Raw genomic sequence first — 20,488 nt, forward strand, 5'->3', positions numbered from 1 at the left:
GGGTCTATGTTCATAGCTTTTTGAAAGTTGCCACTCAAGTGGATAGAGTTTGTAAGAAGGCCTATGGTGTATTAGCGTTCATTAGCAGAGGGATTGAATTCAAGAGTCGTGAGGTGATGCTGCAGCTGTACAGGACCTTAGCAAGGCCACACTTGGAGTACTGTGTGCAGTTATCGTCGCCTCACTTTCGGAAAGATGTGGAAGCTTTAGAGAGGGTGCAGAGATTTAACAATATGTTGCCTGGAATGGAGAAATAGGTTGTACGAGGATAGGTGAGATTGCTAGCTTTTCTCATTGGAACGGCGAAGGATGAAGAATGACTTGATAGAGGTTTATAAGATGATCAGGGAAATAGATAGAGTAGACAGTCAGAGACTTTTTTCCCGGGTACAATAGAGTGTAACAAGGGGACATATATTTAAGGTGAAAGTTGAAGGTATGGGAGATGTCAGGGGTAGTTTCTTTACCCAGAGAGTGATGGGGGCATGGAATGCCCTGCCTGTTGAGTGGCCAAGTCAGCATTACTGGTGACCATTAAGCGGCAATTGATAGTACATGGATAGATGCTGACGCTAAGACAATTGTTTGCACAACATCGTGTGCCGAAGGGCCTGTTCTGTGCTGTATTGTTCCTTGTTCTATGCTCTACGTTCTAACTCATTGCTCCATGAATCCTACATCGTTTATAAGGCACAAATTAGATGTGGAACATAACTCTCTCTATTTGCCTAGATGGGTGTAACTTCAATAACACTTAAGTACTAGGCAACATCCACGACAATGCAGTCACTTGATTGGACCCTCTTCAATACCTGAATATTTAGTCCTTTCATCACCGCTAAGGCACATTGCAGAGAATGCACCACCAACTACACAATGCACTGGCGTAAGTCATCCGGCATTTTTGACAGAACCTTCAAAGCTCAACAACAGTACTGACTCGAAGGACAAGGTTGGAAATGCAACGAACACTACCATTTGAAAGTTCCCCTCCAAGGCCCATACACCCTGACTTGGATAGAAATCAGATAAACTCATTGAATAGTAAAAGCAGTCTTGATGGGAAAAGTTGCATACTTCAGACCTCCATCTTTTATCTTAAAATTTTAATAAATGTTGATTAATGCAGTGACCAGACTTGTGCTCAGTCCTTCAGCTATTCGCTATACTGGTTGTGCTGAAAATTCTACTATCGTCCTCAACCTGTGGTCAACCATCGAAAATATCCAAAAAACATCTCATTCAACTGATTCCTCCTCAAGATGAAAGTGGTGCTGGAGATGTCCAACAGGTCCAGCAGCATCTGAGAAAATTCACTGTTTCAGGCAGATGCCCTTCATCAGGAACAAGACTGTGAGCCTAGGGGTGGAGAGATAAATGGGAGGGCCTAGGTCTGGGAGAAGGTCGCTGAGAGTGCAGTAGGTAGATAGAGGAAGTAGGTGAATGATATGTCAGAGAGGAGGGTAGAATGGATAGGTAAGAATGAAGATACGCCAGGTGGGACAGGTCAGGAGACGGTGCTGAGCTAGAGTTTAGAACTGGGTAAGATGGGTGAGAGGAATTGAGAAAATGATGAAGTCCACATTGATGCCATGGGGTTGAAGGATCCCGAGGAAGAAGATGAGCGTTCTCCACCATTGTCATGGTGAGGGAATGGCGATGGAGGTGGTCCAGGATCTGCGAGTCCTCAGGGGAGAGGGAGGGGAGTTGAAATGTTGACCATAGGGCAGTGGAATTGATTCTTGCAGGTGTTCTGCAAATGTTCTCTGAAGTGCTCTGTTAGAAGACATCGCTCTACCCAATTTAGAGAGACCGCATCTGGAGCAGCAGGTGTAACGAGTGATATGTGTGGAAGTACAGGTGAACTTTTGATGGATGTGGAATCTCCATTGGAGCCTTGGACAGAGGTGAGGGGCAAGATGTGGACTCAGTTTTGCATTCCTGCGGTGGCAGAGAAATGCCGGGAGGAAATGGTCGTCCATTGGAAAGGTCTTTGAGGAAAGTGGATAGGTTTGGGAAGGAAATATATCCCGGCTGGTGGGTCAATTTAGAGGTGGTGAAAATATCGAGTTATAATTGATTTATGCGGAGGTTGTGGAATGGAAGGTGAGGCCCTTCCTCTGTCCTTGTTCGTCCTGGCCGTGTTTGAGGTGTGGTTCATGGATGGAGGTGCAGGCATGGCTGGGGCGTTAGAGAACATCTCAAACACATGGGAGGGGACGTTCCGCTCCTTAAAGAAGGAGCCATCAGGTGTGTTCTAGGTTGGAACTGGTCTTCTGGGAGCAGATACGGTTGAGTGGAGGAGTTCTGAACACAGGATAGTATTTATGCAGTAGGTGGTTGGGAGGTGTGTAATCCAGATAGCTGTGGGAGTCAGTGGCTTTTCAAAAGAAATCAGTAACACTGACCTCCAAATATTTTTTCCCCTCCTCCCCCATCCACTTTCCGACAAACAGTTCCCTCCACGACTACCTAGTCAAGTCCACGACCTTTAATGACCCAACCTCCCTCCCAACACCTTCCTCTGTCACCACAAGAATTGCAAACCCTGAGCCCACGCACCCTCCACCTCCGCCAAATGCCCCAAAGAAGCCTTCCACATCCATCAAAATTTCACCTGCACTTCCACACATGTCATTTATTGCATTCGTTGTTATCGATGCAGTTTCCTCTAGAGTGGGGCCGCCAGACACTTCTCACAGAGCGCTTTCAGAAAACATCTCCAGACACCGGCAACAATCAACCCCCATGCCCGTGACTGAACATTTCAACTCCCCCGCCACTCTCCCGAGGACATGCAGGTCCTGGGCATCCTCCACACACCACTCCCTCACCACCCGACCCTGGTGGAAGAATGTCTCATCTTCTGCCTTATGACACTTCAACCCCATTGCATCAATGTGGATTTCTCCAGTTTCCTCATTTCCTCTCCCTCACCTTTCCTTAGTTCCAACCTTCCAGCTTGGCACCGTCCTGCTGACCTGTCTCACCTGTCTATTTTCATTCCCACCTATCCACTCCACCCTCTTCTCCCGACCTAACACTCTTATCCCCTCCTCCATCCACCTATTGCACTGTCAGCCAAATTCTCCCAAACCCCAGCCCTCCCATTTATCTCTCCAACCTCGAGCTCCCAGCCTTATTCCTGATGAAGGCTTTTGCCCAAAACGTCATTTCTTTCTGCAACTCGGATGCTGCCTGACCTGCTGTGCTTCTTCAGCACCACTCTAATCTTGACTCTGATCTCCAGCATCTACATACGCACTTCAGTACAACTGATTCCCCTGTCCATTGATCTTCAGTGATCATGAATGTCCATTCCAAGATCTCTTGTCTGTCTACACTCATATGATACTCACTGTATTGTTGTCTTTTCTCCCAAATTTCTTTAACACTCATTGGTCTGGATTCAATTCTGTTCGACTTTTTTCCTTTCCACCTGATTGATGCATCCCTGCATTCTCTGACTTCTTCATAATAGTCAACTACGCGACCAATTGTTGCATCGTCAAGCAAACCTCTGAACCATGGCTCCTATAACTAAGTCTAAATATTTGGTCTACATCAGAAAACTGTGGAACTCCACTGGAAACACCCATCCAAACAGGGTTCATTGCTGTTGGGATTAACAGCTGCAATTACAGTAGAATTTAATTCCTGCTGTCATTTGTAAACTTGCTAGTGACTCCGTCAGTTGGTCTACAAGTGATCACTTCTCACGTATGAGAGTGGTGAATGACCTGTGTGTATTGTGACTGAGCAAGTGAGTTTTAACATGAGCAGGTAATTGAATCCCATCCTGCAGACACCCCCCAGCCCTGACTGCTTGGTACTGCGGGTATTCTTGTGTCTGTTTAGTTGAAATCAATTGAATTCGAGTCCACAAAGGCACGATTCCCATTTTCCGCATTATCCATTATTTTTATTCTTCCTTATTCTCCCACGGATTGTAATCATTGGTCTGAAGAGGATCTGTTATTCATTCTTAATTCACCGTGAACTGAGTCAGAGGCATTCATGGTGAACTACGTTTCATCCATCTTGACATGTGGTGTCCTCTTCTTTCAACCACACGGGTATTAGAAAGAAACGTCTATTAATGACACGTATAAAGGCACATTAAATCATTTTTTCGTGCTAATGCTGCATGAATTTGCGATTATTGATCCACAGTTTAGGTTCAGTCCCTACAGTCAACATGCTGACTTCTCCAGATGTTCTTGTTCAATGTGATGCATCCAGTGTGTGCATAACGTTTTGGAGCTTGATTCTCACATCTTGTGTTTATCTGTGCCTTGTTCATACCTTCATCCATAGCGAGAGCAACGGGCGAGGAAGAGAGCAATGTGTAAGTCTTTCCGTACTTATGCATGGCACCCATGTCTGCAATTCTCTACTGTGCATTTATAGCCAGTTCTCGGTGCCCCTACACCCACGCCCTGCCCCTTTTGAAATATTTCCACTATTTTGTGCTGTCTCTCTGTACTCTCTCACCAAGATGAATCACTTCTACTCAACATGCTCCAGATTTGATTTGACAAAACAGTCATTAAGAATCCCATTACATAAACACACGCCCTTCACATCTCTTGTTTTTTGTTTTTCCTGGATCTCTTTCATACGATAAAAGGTCCCAGCTGCTCGACTTGAAAAAGAAAATCGCGTTGCTTTTCATTATCCCAATGTGATCTACGTTTCAATGCAGTTTAGGCAACTGACTCAAATTATTCTTTGAGATTTTATAGCGTCGATGCATATAAATTGACCATTGGAGTTCCAATTTCAATAAGACAGGTGTCAACATACAAAAATAGCAACATTGAAAACAGCGACGAGAGTGGGATTCGAACCCACGCCGCAGAGCGCAATGGATTAGCAGTCCATCGCCTTAACCTCTCGGCCACCTCGTCACATATGCTAGCATTGTATGAACTTTTCAATAAGTGAATTGCGTAAATTATGCAGAACAGCAGATATTTCTCCCTGGTCTGGTGAAATGCTAAGTAGCACAGTACGGTCCAAGACTATGGTCTGACCTCTGAGTTGTGGGGCAACGGCATTCCCACTGTGACACTCTGCTCACAGTGATCTGAACAAAAATGAAGAATAGATTATGTAACAAAGTCTGTTGAATTCTGTGAATATTGAAGTCAACGGAATGAAGAACCCGAAAAAGCAGGAGGTGTTCTTTCAAGAAACAGTTGGATAGAGCTCATAAGGGTAGTGTAATCAAGTGTTGTGCGGATAAGGCAGGAACAGGATACTAATTGAGAATGATCATCCATAATCATAATGAATGGTAGTGTGGCTGGAAGGGCAGAATGGCCTACTCCTGCACCTATTGTCTATTGTCGATTAAATTGCCTGTGCGGAATTGTTTTCCAGACTGGAGGAGAGTGCATAGTGCTCAATGTCATTATTCGGAACACCTTTCTTCGGCTCAGATATTTTTTGACACACACCTGTGTACACAACAGACAATTTCACAATCCTAAATGAGGCTAAACTGACAATTGAATTCAACAATGCAAAAACCTTGATCTGTGTCATTTTCCTGGGACATGCCACAACAAGTCACTGTATGATCACAGCAACACAGTGAGGAAGTGTCAGAAGGAAAATGAGTGCAGTACCAGAGAGAATGCTGGGAGCAGCAGTTGACACACGGGGAAGTTCATTTCCCACAACAGGAACACTTCCCAAACAACGGACTGTGGTGGAAGAATTCAGAGGGTGTTTACACTTTCGAATTTGATGCCAGAGTCACAATGAGATCTGTCATTGAATCTATAAAGATGAAAATTTTAAGATTTCAACAGATAAAAAACAAAATAAAATGTACATTGGTTAGTGAAGGCAAATGTTGACATTGTATATTTCAACAACGTACCCATCTTTGCAATGAGTAGCTCACCACTTTCCTCACTCAGGTACAGAACCACTGGTGAAGATGATCGTTACAAGCCATGGAATCAGAGAAACTCAGTTTCCCAAACGTTAAGGTACAACCAGGAACGTGGAGGTAAGCATTAATGTGTTGCTCCTGTGCTGCAGGTGGGCAGTGCACAGTATCTCTGTGCCAATATAAGGGGTGTGCTCTCTCGAAGTTTTAAATTTGAGCCTCACCTGGACAGCTTCAATTCTTATTGTCTTGAGGGTAGGGATGGAAGGTGATATTGAGCAAAGCCAAGTTTATGGGAAAATAGCCGTGTTTGTGGATTGGCAAACGTCCTTTTCTGGATAATGACTCCTTGATCAACAAACAAGTATTTAAAACGTGAAGAGACAGTGTGGAGAGAGAGGCAAAGTTGATTTTTCAGCAGATGAATAACGTTGACATGTGCACTGCGTTAATCTCCGGGAAAATAGATGCTGAACTGGTTTCATGTTATGCAGTTTGTTACAAACTCACAAAGGTTATTGCAATAATCAAAAGCAAAAAACACACATAGGACCGTTTGAATTTCGTATTGAATTGAATTTGGTTTGAGCAGATTTTATCTTCAATGTGTGCTGCAGAGAAGTACAGCGGGTTAACAACACAAAAGGACACAATCTTCTTGTGCATTTCTTGGGTTGAGTTAAGAATGTAGAAATATACGTAACATCATGTGAATGAGGTCAAATCTTTAAAGTCCAAGTGACGATTCAATTCTATCATTAGGATATAACTTCTGTCTGCAGTTATTTTAGGACATCAGCTCCATTTACAGCGTTTCACCTTGAATAATACGCCACAGCTTACCAATCCATGAACTTTTTATACTCAATCTTATTCAGTTGTACGTGTTCATGAAATGTCTTTGTGTCTGAAGTCAACCAAATTCGAATTTTTTACGCAACCACACTGAATTTCTCTCAATGAAAGACTTTCTCCTTGTATGTTTTTTCGGGTATCTTTTAAAAACACTGTGAAATCAGATTCTACACTTTATTTCTGGAAAGCCGTTCACGATTTGACTAACTCTATTGAGTGGAAGAAACTCTCATCCAAACATTCACTCATGGTTTTGAAGCTCTAACTGAAGTTATTGATTCACACGAAAGAAGGAGTTTCCCCCGATTTAGTCATTCAACCCTCACGTTTTATGGAAATCTCATTTGTTTACATCAAACTTGCGTGATTCAGCACCAGCATTTCCAAATCTTGTGAATAAACTCCTTCATTCTTTCTATCATCCCGTTTGCATTCTTTCTGATGTCCTTATGTCTCAGTAAACAACGTCATTGGCGTTCTAATATCTTGCTATCCAGGAAACAGAGTCTGTGCCTCTGTACATGTTTTTGGTGGAGCATGAGGACAAGGATTACACACAATGTTCCCACTGAGGGTGACCTACAGATTTCACAGTTACACTATGAACTCTTTGCTTTTTAAATATGACGCCTGTATGTATAAACTCCAATAAGGTAAATTATTTTCTCTCCAGTTCGTGAACATCGTCTCTATGGAGACGAAATTATCTATCACTCCCATTATTCTTCCACGTAATGTTCGAAAGGTTTATGAGGTCAACATCTCTAACTCCCCATGCCCTAAGTGAGTCTCAGCTATTTCTAAAGGCGTCTGAAGTTCAAATACTTCGTAGTGTGTCTCCAGTCATTCCAGTGCAGACTGTTTCTGGACAGCAAATGCCATCACCAAAGGCCGCCGTAGATCTGAAATCAACAGTTTTCACAGAGTAATTGTCATAGTTAATGTGCATTGTATGTCCGTGTTCTTGTTCAACTTGTTCATCATTACATGAGTCCCTGTATTGAATTCTACTGAATGATTAATTTGTGAATGGAGACATTCCCTTCACCACTCATTCGATACTCCATGGAACATTGAATAATTTTACTCATATGCTTCCAGAGGACAGTCCTGCCATTACTGGGATAAATCAGTAAACATTCCCCACGTATCCTCGAAGGCAAGGATTTCCTTCTCCAGTTTAGGGGATCATAACAGCACCGAATCCCATGTGTGCGTTCATTAAGACCAAAAGAGTTGCAGTAAGATTTTAAAACTAAGATTTTGCAATCTGCTTGCATTGGTTGTCCCCAAAATTACATTCCGCATTGTGGTATGTTTGTGGATGAAAGCACTTTCTGAATCTTGAGGAATTACATTTCAGTTTTGTCAAAAAGCTGTCATTCGCTGTTCTCTCTTTCCCTTTCAGTTTCCCGTTTAATATCCTGTATTTTCTCAATTTATCTTACATTTTCAACAATTTCAATCAATCTCGCTCCTGATTACCAATCCGAGAGAATGCCACAATTTTGTCAATTTATATGCAGTGCAGCTGCAGGGGGCGGTGGACAAGTGGAAAGGCATTGGTCACGTGAACCAAATAAAAGTAGCGGGCTGGTGGAATCTGGCCGTTCTATCGCAGTCATATTTAAAACATTTAACGTAATCTTTAGCCAAATCTTTTGGCAGAAAATAAGAAATCATAAAAGAAAAAAATGCTGATGTTGAAAATCAAATAAAAACTGACATTGCTGGAAAATTTCAGGACGTCTTGCAGCATTTGTGGAGAGATGGACTCAGTGGATGTGAAACGTTAACTGTGATTCATCTCCACAGATGGTTCCTGCACACCTGTGATTTTACAGCAATTTCTGTTTTTGTTTCAGATTGGCAGATTTTGTCACAGTTCATGAGGACAGTGCTCTCGAGAATCAAACAGACAGCATGGACCTGCTTGTGTGAAATGAATGAGTAGAGAGTGTTGTACTGGAAAAACACAGCAGGTCAGGCAACATCTGAGGAGCAGGAGAATCGGCGATTTAGGTATAAGCCATTCATCAGAAATTAGGCTTGTGAGTCGGGTTGAGGGACAAAGCTGAAGGCAGATACAAACTCGCAGGCACTTCCTCTGACTGACCCCGATCACAACCCCTCCTCCCATCACCAAACCATCATCTCCCAGACCATCCACAATCACATCACCTCTGGGCATCTCCCATCCACAACCTCCAACCTCATTCTCCGTGAACCGTGCATTCCCCGATTCTACCTCCTTCCTAAGATTCAAAAACCTGACTGCCCCAGTCGACCTTTTGTCTCAGCCTGCGCCTGTCCCATCCGAATCATCTCTTTCTACCTCGACACAATCCTATCTCCCCGGGCCCGGATATGCCCACTTATATTCGTGACACCCCTATGCACTTTACCTCCTCCAAGAATTTCGGTTTTCTGGCCCCCAACGCGTCATCTTCACCATGGACATCCAGTCCCTGTACAAATCCATCTGGCATGACAGAAGTCTGCAAGCCTTCCATTTCTTAATCTCACACCATCCCAACCAGTACCTTTCCATCCTCATCCTGAACTAGGCTGAACTAGTCCTCACAATCAACATCTACTCTTTCCAATCTTCGCACTTTCTCCATCGAAACGGGTAGCCATGGGCAGCCACATAGGACCAAGCTATGCTTGCCTGTTTGTCAGACACACGGAACTGTCCATCTTTCACAGTTACACATACACCATCCTCCACCTGCTCCTCTGCTACATTGATAAATGTATTGGCGCCACTTCGTGCTCCAACTGGGAGGTTCAATAACTCGCCAACTTTACCAATACCTTCCACACGCAACGCAAATTTATCCGGATCATCTTGGAAAATTCCCTCGTCTTCCAGGACCTCTCCGTCACCGCCTCTGGCGACTGACAAATTACAGACATACACAGCAAGCCCACCGACTCCCACAGGTATCTAGACTACATCTTCTCCAACCCTATCTCGTGTAAAAACGACATTCCTTATTCACAATTCCTCCGCCTCCTGTTCCCAGGATGACCAATTACACTCCAGAAAGACCCAGTTGGTGTCTTCTTCTACGATCACAAATTGCCTTCCCATGTGGTTAACAACGCCCTCCAGTGCATCTCTGCCACTTCACACACCACCACCCTTGAACCCCACGCCTCTCAACGCAACAAGGACAGAACCTGCTGGTGCTCACCTTCCACCCACCAACCTCCGCATAAAACGCACCATATTTTGCCACTGATGCTACCTCCAAAGAGACACCACCACCAGAAATATATTCTGCAATGCAGCCCTGCCAGCACTCCAAAAAGACCATTCCCTCGACGACCCCGTATTCCGTTTCACAACTCCCCCCACCAGCCCACAACCCTCTCCTGGTACCTTTCACTGCCACCATAGGAAGGGTGAAACTAGCACCCACACCACTCCCCACACCTCCAACCAAGACGCGAAGGAATCATTCCACATCCGTTAGAACTTCACCTGTACAGCTACCAATGTCATCTACTGCATCCTTTGCACCCAGTGTGGTCTCCTCTTCATCAGGGAGACAGGACATCTTCTTGTAGATCATTTCAGAGAACATCTCTGGGACACCCTTACCCACTAACTTCACCAACCCTCTCCTACATGTCAAAGACATGCAGGTCCTGGACCTCCTCCAATACCAAATCGTTACAAGCCAACACCTGGAGGAGCAACGCCACACCTTCCGGCTTGGGGCCCTAACTGCACACGTGATAAATGTGAATTCGAACAGTTTCCACATTTCCGCTCCCCCAAGCGCAAGCCTTCAGCTCGCCACCGCAGTTTCGACCCATTCCATCACTGTCACTTCTGACGTATTATCTTCTCCCTCCTATTCATCCATTTATTGCTTTCCAGCTATTTACCCTCAACCCCGCACCACTTCTATTTATCTCTCAGCCCTGACTCACAAGTCTTATTCCTGATGAGGGCTGAAGCCTGAAACCTGAATTCTCCTGCTCCTCGGATGCTACCTGATCTGATGTGCTTTTCCAGCATCACATTACCAACACGGATCTCCAGCATCTGCAGTCCTAACTTTATCTTTGGAATTATCAAAGACCTTGGACTGAAGATAGCCCTCGATTGCAGTGATCACAGTGTGACTGAGTCTTCCATTTATTTTGGGTGAGGGCAGGATGGATCTGAGACGAGCGTTTAACATCTAAACAACGGGAATGGGATCAGATAGCGAAGTTAGGGCGGGCTGAAGTGAAGTGGAAAATTCTGTCAGAAGATGGGTCAATACAACTGCTCAACATCACACAGATTGTAAAAGACACACAGAAGGAGTAAAGCCCTTCAGGCACAATGACAGGTAAAGTGGAAGGGAGACAATACACTGCGGTGCAGTGGAATTATTTATGTGAACGGATTTGATATATAAGCTACTTTACATATGGACTGCCCTCACATTGAAAAAAGGAATTTCCTGCAGTGTAACGGCGACATTTGCCTGTGACATCACAATGTTGAGAGACACTGATGTAGTTCCTTCTGTAGCAGCGTGGCCTCGTGAAAGCATGATCATTCCATAAACCAGAATTCAATACTTCATGCTCTCCTCTGCGCTGTACAACTTATTTGCTGTTCCTGTAGTCAGATCTCAATCGCTTCTCAGTGTATCTTCTTCTGCTTCCTGCTTCACGAAAACACTTGAAATGTGAACAAATCCACTTTCCACTTTCACCAATATTTTGTAACTCCCGAGTTGGCACAGGTACGAGTGACCGATTGGCCTTCTCTAGCGCTCTCACTCTGGTATGATCCGAATGATAAAGTGCACTGTGTCTGATCTGCAGAATGTCCCCACCGGGACGGTGCTGTTTATCCCATCCCCGGGGACTGAGCTGTCTCTATTGGCAGAGTATTCAGCCATTTCTCTCCACTAACAGGCATTATGAGAGGGTGTAAGTACGCATATGCTCTGAAGCTTCCTCTCCCGGGCACAGCCAGGTGCAAGAATGCCGCTGGAACTCAGTAACTTTGATTGCGAACTTCTTCCAAATATCATTTATTTGAGAGAGAGAAAAAGATGCTGAGCTGGTAGGAAAGAAAGAAATGCGCTGTGGACTCTCTTCCCTCAGTAAAATACCAGTAAGTGCATTTTTGTGCTGCCCATTTGATGTTCAGAATCAATCTTCGGAGAACAATCCTGCTGAAAGGCTTTTGTTTCAGAGGCGTCGGCTTCTTTGCTGCAATCGGGCATCGGTGAACATATGAGTCCCAACTCCCAGATGAAGTGACTCCGAATGAAACCCTCACTCGCTGAGAACCAGCCCCACAGCCAGGAGGTGCGGGGCTGCAGGTAGTCCAAAGTGGAAGGGAGGATGAAAAGCTAGCCATTATTTTTGTCCCACAATCACTCTGTCACAGAGACAGGGAGAGGGACGGCAGAGACGTGTGACGTCCTTCACTTGCCGATTCAGCCCATCGAGTGCACGGCAAATCTCGATCGCTTGCTTCTCTCTGAGGTTATTCATCATTCGTGGTGCTTGTTCTCATAATAGGAAACTGTGTCTGTGTCGAAATGCTGTCTCCAACATATTGATCCACATATCATTCACGGCTGTTCGTTTCACCGGAGGACCCTGCTGTGTGACACAGGTGGGGAATAACTGCAAGGCGTCATGGGCATGGTGCAAGCCACAACTGATTTCTGTCACTTTCGCCAGTGTATTCCCAGCTCAGGCAAGTGACACGTCATAAGAGACCGACAGAGAACGGCAAAAAATGCTTTCATAACTTCAAACGTGTGTTTCCTCAAATGTATAAATGTGGCGGGTGTATCTATTTCAGATACCATTGAGTGTAAGGACGTAGAAGGCTCATCAATATGTAATGCGAAGAACGGAGCACTGTTATAGCGAAATTCTGGCAGTGGCAGTGCACACACTGAAAGCTGGAATTGTCATCGAGCAAAGGATGCTTTTCAATCATTAATTTTATGGATTATGCGCCTAACACGATCCCTCTGGGCCGCTCTGTTATTGCTGACCACAGCAGTTTCCCGCAGTCTTCAGGTTTTTGTAGCGTACCTTCGAGGATGATGTCAAAAGATATTCACTGTTATTGTGTGATATACTGTGGCACAGATGTGTCCCGGCTGTGTCAATATAACCACTCTGTAACTTCCCAAATTCTGCTGTTTTAATTGCAAATTCAATCAGAATCAGAAAATGTGTCACACTGCAGACTGAGGCCATGCAGCCCACCTTCGCTCTGCTGGTTCCACGCAATGAGGAAATGACTGTGCTTTGATTGATTGATCATCACATGGACCTAAGTACAGTGGAAAGCTTTGTTTGCGATTGCTGAAGGCGGATCATAGTAATCAAGGACATGCAGATCACAGCGTGAGAAATGCAAAATTTGACCAGACTCAGGAATTCAGGTTACTACGTATAGGGCGTGCCCTCGGCAAAATCCACATAGGCAAGATCAGCATTATTTCAAGCTAGACAATCCATTTCTCAGAGCAGCAACGGCCGAGAAGATGCGGTTCGTGAACTTGCTTGTGTTTGTATTCAAGCTTTGGAATCTTTATCTGAACTCGATCTCATCGAAATTATATCGTCTCAGTCAAAAATTCGAATACTCATCCGTAAGGTGAACCTGAGGCCTCTCGCATGTATGTCACCTGTCTGAGGCAATATTACACCCGAGACAAACGAGCCAGAATGGCGCCAGACGTGGTAACCATTTATTAGATGAGTTTTTTGGTTAACTAAGGCTATTGCTGCAGTTTCAGAGTGAAAGAATCACAGAGTTTTCAACACAGGTCCTTTCCATTCTGACTCGCTTCTCCCAGGAGGCTGCGCTAGCTGCTTTCACGGAACAGGGCGGTCTTCATTGATAACTGGACGAACTCATCTTCCATTGTCACGCAGTGTTGGTGGAGAGCAGCTTGAACGCGTTCTTCAGCTCCCAATCAAACACGGGTTTGTGGAGTGGGGTAGGGGTCTGGCGGGAGTGGGAAATAGAGAAATTCTGGAACGGTGTAAAAAAGGGAGATCATGCATGCACAAGAAATCATCTTCTTTTCAGAACCCTTATCCAAATAATGCGGTCTGAGACAGATAGAAAATGCAGAACTGCAAGGAAAGACTGAACTTCACCCCACTATTCGGGAACAGTGTCTGTGCTTCTCGAAGTCACGGGGAGCCTTCTGCTGTCTGAATCAGCATGGGATGTCACTGCAGCGAGTCCCATCGCACACGCAGTTGATGTGTGTACAGTTTTCTACGTTTCCTGCAGTTCAGATCATAGATTCCACAACTCACATCATCCCAGAGTGACAGGGAAGCGAAGGAAACGATTCAGACCATGATCTGAGCACAACCTAGGCATGGATTGGATGTGGGAGAGCGGACAGTCTCGACTGGTTCCAGCATTTACAATCCCACTATGATATTATGTTCACAAGATCTGACCACATGGAAAGAAATGACACAGTGACAAGATCTATTGAATCAGATTCCGTGCAAAACAGAAGCCGATAGAATGAAAAGAGCCATGACAGCGGGAATGTAACATTATCTGTGAGGAAGTTCTTTTCCAGAAGCGAGGAGCGTGCAAAGTGCTGTTCCCAGGGGTCAATATCTGGATAAGTAGAGTGAATCAGCATCGGCTGTTATTGGACTGCATCTATTGTAGAATGTTGCAAAAGCACGGGCCTTTTGTAGAAAGGGGACAACTTCAAAATCCTCAATAATGCAAAACACACAAATAAGGTGAACAACAAACCAACCGCAGAAACTTGTGCTACGTAATGGGGTAAATTCCCAGGCTCAACTTTCGCTCAAATTCGCTCTCTGTCAAATTCCTGAGCCTGAGATTCGAACAGTGAATCGTCTATGTTAATAAAAACTGGTCGGATCTCACAACTTCAGTATTTAATACGCCCCTATAAGTACGTCTGACAACAGTTATTGATCCCTCACTGTGTTACTTCAGCACGCGTAGAGAAGAAATAAATATAAGAACAACAGTTGCGTATGTGACTGGGATTTGACCCGTTGCTGCTGCAACCAATCGATTCAGCTGTAATTAAAATTGCTTCCACCTTTCCCGTGTCGGTAATAAGATTGCATAGCTTTGTGGTGAATTTTCATGCGTTGAATTGGACCCCAGCATTCTTTCTCAGTTTGTACTTTACTGGGATATAAAGGCATGGTGAAAGACACGGTGGTGTTTACTGGAGGAAAAAGACGTTTGGAGTGGCACGGTCAGAGCTCACTTGATACAACGTCGATAAAAAGGACATACATGACGGTTACTTTGAGATTGCATCACTAGAAAAAGAAAGAGCAGATTTAATGGGACGTTGGGATAGATAAAGTATCATGCGGGAGAAATCAGGAAAGACTTAGTTGTGTCTGAATGGAGGTTATCCAGCTGATGGGACGTTGGTAAGAGTAAATCTGAGGGAACTTCCTTCGTTTCGGTGAATTGAAACTCGAGGTTGGGGTTTCAGAACAAACGGGGAATGATGAAGAAGTTTGGAGCAGATTTTATTTTTATTCTGAGAATTATTGAAATCGGGGATGAATTTTCAGAAATAAAATCATTTTAGGAGCTAATTACATTATATTTCATAAGGGAGTGAATTTAACAGCGACAGAGATTCTGGCCAGCCTGGATGGTGAGGCAAAAGGGGCATCCTCTCGAAGTGCATAACATTTATTGAAAGAAATTGCATAATACCTGCAACTGAAAATGTTCAGTATGAGAAGAGCTGCTGGCGTTGATAGGTGTTGCAGCTCATTCTACATGAAATATTATATATTGTAAATACACTGAGCTGTTTGGTTCAGCTCTGCATTGAATGGAAGTCGGTTAGCTCAGTCCACTGACTAACTAGTTATTAGAAAAGTGAGACCAACAGCATGGGATTAATTTTCTCACTGTCTCAGGTTTGCATGAGGATCATCAACTACCCCAGTCTCCCGATCTGTAATACTATGGTGCCTCCAGTGTGTAAGGTTTGGCCTGTAGATGTAAAACATCATTGTCATTGTCATCTGTTGCCTTGAACATTTGGTCACAATCACTCGAAAGGAGAGTGAGTCCATTTAATACTCACTGATCTCCGCTTGAAAAATCCTGTGACAAGACTCGACCTTATCCCAGTTGCAACCTCCGCTCCTCCCAACCCCAAAACTACTTGTTATGCCTTTGCCAGATTTACTGACATCATTCAAACGCCCCAAAGAGATAAATCTAATACTTTTGATTGGATATTGAGCTGTGCATGTTTGCAGGAAATGGAATGACATGAAATAAGTTAAACAGACTTTCCCATAATGTAATCCTGTGCAGGGTGAGCGATCTGAGAAAAGTCATTCAGCTAAAATTTCACCTCTGTTTCCCTGTTCACTGATGCAAATTCACGTGCGAAATATTTGCAGCAGTTCAGATAATAATTGACAGAAATGTGAAACTGGAGTTTTCAAATAAATGCTACTTTACTCAACATTGATTTCAACTACGTTTTAGTATGATGCACTAATAATCCCTTGTCAATGACAGTAACAGGATCTTTAGATAAGCATTGAACATACAACCGTGACATTTTCCGCACCTTTAAGCGGTAGGCGCTAAACAATTGCGCGACTGAAGCTGCAGACAGCAAGCTGGTCACATGCCGTACTCATACCTTTGGAGCATTAACTCAACTGCTCTACTTTTGCTGTGGTTCTGAATTTAAAGCTAACGCAGACGAGGTGAAAGTGACATGGACCTGTGATTATTAAAGCATCAGGTTCAGGAAGGGGACGCATAAAAATATGTCAAATAGAATTCATTGAAAAATGGGTTTCTGTTGGTTCCTGCGATGTTTACAGGCAATGTTACTGTGCCGTTGTCGCCAGGCCTTTCCTTGGATCAGCTTCAATTCAAATCAATAAAACTTCTGAATGTTCATACTGGTAACATGAAGCACACTGCATTCATCAACAATCTTCACCATTCCTGCATCCGTGAACACGTTGAATGGTTTCCATGAATACTGAAGATGTAAGAGTGTGATACAAGAATAAATTCAATTCCAGTTTAAATTGTAAAGTAGGAAGAATGAACGGTAAGACACAGAATGTCAGAAATTCATGTACGTCTCCGTGTCCAGAACTGCAGCAAAACAGAGGGGTAATCAGTCCCCGAATGCCCACGTTTGCTTGCTCCATGTGTCCAGTTGGAAACCGGTGGGAAGGAGCATGCAGTCTGACAGAGCGCCTGGGACAATCCACGATTGTGTGATCTAAAGCTGCAATAGGAGCTCACCATTCTGGCTGTGAGAGCGGTGGGGTAAATGGGAGGACCTTGATATTCCGTGGTGTAGATCCACACTTCAACATGTTATTGTTGAAAACCCTCTGTCAGAAACATCACTGACAGAGAGTAACAGGAGGACGCTATTCCAAACACCGGTCCTACTCCGCCATTTGACATCGTTATGACTGACCAAATACATCGATATCTTTCCCCGATCCATCCACAGCAGCATGTCGCTCAAAGGGAAAAAGACATTTAAGCAATCGATGATGCCTGTGCAACTATTGGAGGGGAATGTGTTTAGAGACAGTTGGTTTCTTCACGAAGTTTGTAGGTTTCCTGTGTTAGCAGTTGATTCTAGTCTGATCATGCTTCAAATGATATGATTCCGTCAAAACTCACCAACAAGGGGGTAAGGAATTTTCTGTGTTAAACAGCAATTTCGAGAACCCCAGACGACGGGAATCAGCAGAATAATAATTGAATCAGCTGAAATCTGAACTCCGATTCTGGTGGAACTCAAAACAACAAACTTTCTATCGCAACGTTAACAATGCTGTAGAAATCTAACGCACTTTTCATTGCACCATCGAGCCGCGCTACCCACAGTTTTACTGTACTCAAAGTTGTGGTTGTCATCGACAACATATAAGAAATCTCCAGGGGAGTTCTTCAATGAGATCTTTTATTTGCAGACAAAAAACCGTGACACTCAGAAAGCAATTTCTTGAACGACCCGAAACTCAGGATCCGTGGCTCTTTATTCCTTTTCTTTTGTTATATTTTTGTTAGCTTACCTGGATGCCCAACTGTGTTAGTCAGAATTATTTCACTCCAAGTATCCAATAAACCATTATCGCTCTACTTCTGCCAATAGGGTTTTTCTATTGTCACGATAATGTATTTTACTGCCACCTCTGCAGCGATGATCTTACAGCCCAGACTAACCTGTCATGATTAGATTTTTCGCTACCCCATCTACCACAATGTTTTCCTGTCCCAAGCTGATTAAATATTTAATGTCTTTTTTTCTGCTGCAAGGGTTTCAAGCAGACTGACGCTACTAACTATCAATTAAATACTTAAAGTCAAGTCCTAAAGATTTATTGTCACGACTTGTCCCAACCTGCAATGATGATAATTAGCTGGCAAGGCTGACGGTATTAATTGCTATTATCTCAGCCTGTCACAGTAACCATTCAGCCCCAGTCTGACTCTGCTAATTGGTGGAGGAGCATTCCACTATGCTTATCCCATCCAGCCACAGTGGCCCCATCCTGCCACAGTGACCTTTTGACTCGTATAGTATTCCACAGACCTCTTGTAACAGATCGACAGTAGTATCCATGCTTTTACCCTTCCCATGATTTCTTGATCGGTATTTGCCGTACGGTGTTCAGATCTTTGATCAGATATCTGTTTGTCTTCGCCCCACTTTCCAGGACCTGGTCCTTATCCATGTGTGCTCCAGTTTCTCAAGTATTCAGCTAAATACTCCTGAAGTGTTTTGATGACTCATAGCTTTACCACACGTTCAAACAGTGAGTTCCAATTATACAACACTCTCAGAATGAAAATGTTCTTCCCATATCTCCTCTGATTATCCTCCCCTTGCATTTAACATCGATCTATGGTTGTAAACACTTTCCATAATAAATTTCTTCCTATAACACGTATCTATTCCCTTACTGTACACCTTCAACTCTTCCAAAATCACTCTTCTCCGGTCTCAGATCAAGAGCCTGAACTAACCTAATTTATCTTCCCCATGACGAGATTGTCGTGCTGGAAATGTACAGCCGATCAGGCAGCATCTGAGGAGCAGGTGAACCGACGCTTCTGGCATAAGCCTTTAATCAGGAATTAGACGCGTAGGTGGGGGCGGAGAGATAAATGGGCGGCAGTTGGGGTTGGGTGGAAGGTAGCTGGAAAAGCGCTAATTGGATGGCGGCGAGGGAGAAAGTGATAAGTCAGAGGGGGAAAAGATTAATAGGTCCGGAGGGTGCTGCCGAGTTGGATGCTTCGGACTGTGATAATGTGATGGGAGGGATATTGAGGAAGATGTTGAAATCCACATTTATCCCGTATGGTTGCAGAGTCCCAAGGCAGGATATGGAGTGTTTTTTTTCCAAGCAGCGGGTGGTAACGGTTTGGTGGTGGCTTATGCCCGAAACATCCATTGTTCTATTCTGCAAACCACATTTCAGGGGAGATGTGAAATACCAAAGACTAAAAAAAGGACAAAAAAACTTATAGAATCAGAGTTAATGGAATTAGACGCAATGCAGACAGAAACCATTTGGCCAAATGAGTCTGCTCTGTGCCGCCGAAGAGATTCACACTCCCTCACCCTATCTTACTAAACCGGCGTTATTGATCCACCTACAAAAATAGAAATGAGTTCAAAAGCTCAGCGGGTCAGGCAACATCGTTGGAGAGAAATCAGAGTTAACATTGCGAATCAAAAGGTGTTCAAAGGAATGGCCTGTTGATCCCAAATGGTCATTCGGTTTCCCTGAGCTGCGATTCCTACTTTTCTCTTTGATTTTGTCTTTGATTATCCAGTTCATTCAAGTTTTCTTTGCCATCTCCCTGAAGTGCACATCTTTGGACATTGAGAAGGAATTGGAGCAGCCGGAAGAAACCCACACGGAAGAGAAGAGAAAAGGAGCGTGCGAATTCCACACAGTCAGTCACATAAGTCTGGAATCGAAATGAACCCAATCTCACGCAGTGACAGGCAGTGGTATTGCCCTGGAGTTCAATGCAAAAAGAAGCCTATGTATCAGTACTGGAAATCTATAATTGATTAACTATCCAAACTCTTTTTGTAAATCACTTGATCGACAGCCTTGTACGTCTTGTCGTCAAAAATTCACATCGGAATACTTCTAAAAGATATGAGGATTTCTGCCTCTCCAACCTTTGCATGCACTGAGTTCCAGATTTCAACCACCTTTGTTTCAAAACGAATATCTGTGCATTCACTCAAATCTTTCTTCCTCTGTTCTTAAATCTATTACCCCGTGAGTGATCTCTCCATTATGGGTAAACTTTAGTTTCAGTCTACACGATCCGTATCCCTGATTATTTTGTATATCTCAATCATGTCTCCTCTCGATCTCTTCTGCTCTAAATCTATCCAGTCTATCCAATCTCTCTACATAACAGGAGCTCTTCTACTCAGACTATGTCCTGGTAAATCACCGCTGCATTATTTCCAGTGCTAATGTGATTGCAGAACTGCACGCCATAGTCTAGATAGAGCCGAATGAGCAAGTGAAATAAATGATGTTGCAATCCGCAGAAAGAGGTCGTTTTGAAAAAAAGTTTATTTTCCTCAGTGCTGCCCTGTGTTCTTTTCCTGAGCCTCAAGTTCCAATAATATCTGATCCATGCCAGTAAAAGGTGCTACTTGAACATTG

General features: G+C 43.8%; 1 non-coding gene across 1 annotated transcript; it reads right to left on the bottom strand.

Moving 5' to 3' along the window:
• Positions 1 to 4,829: 4,829 nt before the first annotated feature.
• On the bottom strand, positions 4,830 to 4,910 carry trnas-gcu (transfer RNA serine (anticodon GCU)). The gene has a single exon. It is a non-coding gene; the product is annotated as a tRNA-Ser (tRNA).
• Positions 4,911 to 20,488: the final 15,578 nt, after the last annotated feature.

This window comes from Hemiscyllium ocellatum, unplaced genomic scaffold, assembly GCF_020745735.1.
Source record: "Hemiscyllium ocellatum isolate sHemOce1 unplaced genomic scaffold, sHemOce1.pat.X.cur. scaffold_255_pat_ctg1, whole genome shotgun sequence".
NCBI classification, from domain to species: Eukaryota; Metazoa; Chordata; class Chondrichthyes; order Orectolobiformes; family Hemiscylliidae; genus Hemiscyllium; species Hemiscyllium ocellatum.